Source organism: Bison bison, unplaced genomic scaffold (genome assembly GCF_000754665.1).
Source record: "Bison bison bison isolate TAMUID 2011002044 unplaced genomic scaffold, Bison_UMD1.0 scf7180017864479, whole genome shotgun sequence".
Classification (NCBI taxonomy): Eukaryota; Metazoa; Chordata; class Mammalia; order Artiodactyla; family Bovidae; genus Bison; species Bison bison.
In genome coordinates, this window is record NW_011495039.1 from 3,271,730 (window position 1) to 3,274,047 (window position 2,318).

The window sequence follows — 2,318 nt, forward strand, 5'->3', positions numbered from 1 at the left end:
AATAAATAATGTTCTTTTTCCCTTTCCTCACTTTGCCAGTCCTTGTAATGTATTTCCCTAATTGCCAAGATCCTCTTATCTTTTGCATTTTACACCGTGTGAGATTGTAAGGTAGGGGCAGTGGAGGAAACATCCCCTTAAATTTAGGAGAAGGACTTAAAAGTTCATCCACCATGAATGAATAAAGCCCTGAAAAGGAAGGAAATTCTGAGACATGCCACAATGTGGGTGAACCTTTAGGACATTATGTTTAGTGAACTAAACCATTTGCAAAAAGACAAATACTCCATGATTCCATTTATATAAAGTAGTAAAATTCATAGAATCAGAGAGCAGAATGGTGGTTGCCACAGGCTAGGGGGAGGGAGAAATGGGAAGTTGTTGAATGGGTACAGAGTTTCCATTTTGCATGATGAAAAGAGTTCCAGAGATCTGTTGAACAACAGGATGAATATATTTAACACTACTGAGCTGTACACTTAAAGTAGTTAAGATGGTAAATTTTTTTTGTTGGTTTTAGCACAATGAAAAAATATTAGAAGATGCAGATTCCACAGTGATCCAAGGGCCTTGGTGAGGCAGCATTAAGCCATCAGCCCCAGGCATCTCCTACAATGCCGTTCATTTTGAATTGAGGGCCCACCACTCAACACACATGTCTCTTCCACTGCCATGACTTCTGCAGCTTCTTATTTATGATCCTACAAGTGAGCTTTACTTCAGGGCAGGAGACTAAGAAAACAGAAGTGCATGAGACAAGCACTTTCCCACCAATTGCTTTCCAATTGATATTGAGAAATATTCAATCTCCTCTACGGAACAGTGCATGGGAATTTGCAGTTGCTCATCTCTACTGTGTTTCCTTATTACCAGGAGCTCTGTCAAAGTCATTCCACGTGAGCTTTTAACTAAAGCTTATGGATCAACTGAGTCACTGTATGCATATGAAACATGTTCATAATAAATATTTAAAACCCTAGAGCCTAACTTTCGGAGAAGGCAATGGCACCCCACTCCAGTACTCCTGCCTGGAAAATCCCATGGATGGAGGAGCCTGGTGGGCTGCAGTCCATGGGGTCGCTAGGAGTCAGATACGACTGAAGCAACTTAGCAGCAGCAGCAGAGCCTACCTTTAAATATCCTCATTACTGTGAAACTCATCAGTGAAAAAGAGCAACTCCAAGGCAAAAGTGACCAGCATGAAATTGATGAGCAGAGAGTGGCTGCGAGAGAAAAGAAAACTCAGCTCTGGTTAAAATTTCACCTTGTTGATCCCCTTTGTGTGTGTGCTGGGCGGTGATTTCTGGCCAATCTAGGATGTTTTAATTTATCATAGTGTTCATGTAACCAAGGCAGTTAATTGAATAAATGCCTTAAATATTTCCAGCTTAATTGAGGAGAACATCAATATGGTTTTTTGACCTCTAACATTTGCATAATAAACTCTAAACAAATCTCTCATTACCAACTTCTCTGAAAAACAAACATATCCTGCTAAAAATGGAAGGCTCAGAAACAGATGGGGATCACCTTCATTCTGTCCTCAAAATGTCCCTAGATTCACATCTACCCATGACCTTGATTCACCTTCCTCCATATCTCCCCCACTCCCATATCCCCTGCCTGCAGCAATGCCATCCTATCAGTGAATACTTACAAAATAGTCTCCTAGTCATTGCTCTACCATTGGATATCTGCTTCATTGTATTAACAGCAATAATAGCAGTAGTAATAGTAATAATACTGACAGTCATAACAGCAACAATTTATTGAGCCCCTAATACGTGCCAGACAGTAGTAAATGTACATTTATGTATACGGATTTCTTTAATACTCATTTAAAGTGCTGTAAAATAGACACAGATGAAGAAGGGTAAATCTAAGTCTAACACACAATCAAAATCTAGTGTGGCTAGTAAGTAGAACTAGGTCTGTCTGACTCCAAAGTCCATTACCTTGGTGTCCCTCCATGCCACCACTAAGAATCATATTTCCAGAACTGGGCAAATATTATAAAGAACTCCAAGTGTTATAATCCACATTCATACAATGCATGACAACAAAGTAAAATGTGGTTTCTCTTTTCCAACCAACCACCAGAACTTCTGTATCAAAGTGAATGATGACCTTCTGAGTGGCACCCATGGGAGGACATATACTGATTCCAAGGACATGAGCATTGATCCAGTGTTCCAACATTTCTTCAACCCTCTTTATCAGAACTGCCTATAAAATGCACTTTGAAGCTACACAGGAAAATCTGTCTCCTCACCAGAGAGACAGAGCTCATTTCAAAATTCAAAACATTCACTGCTGGG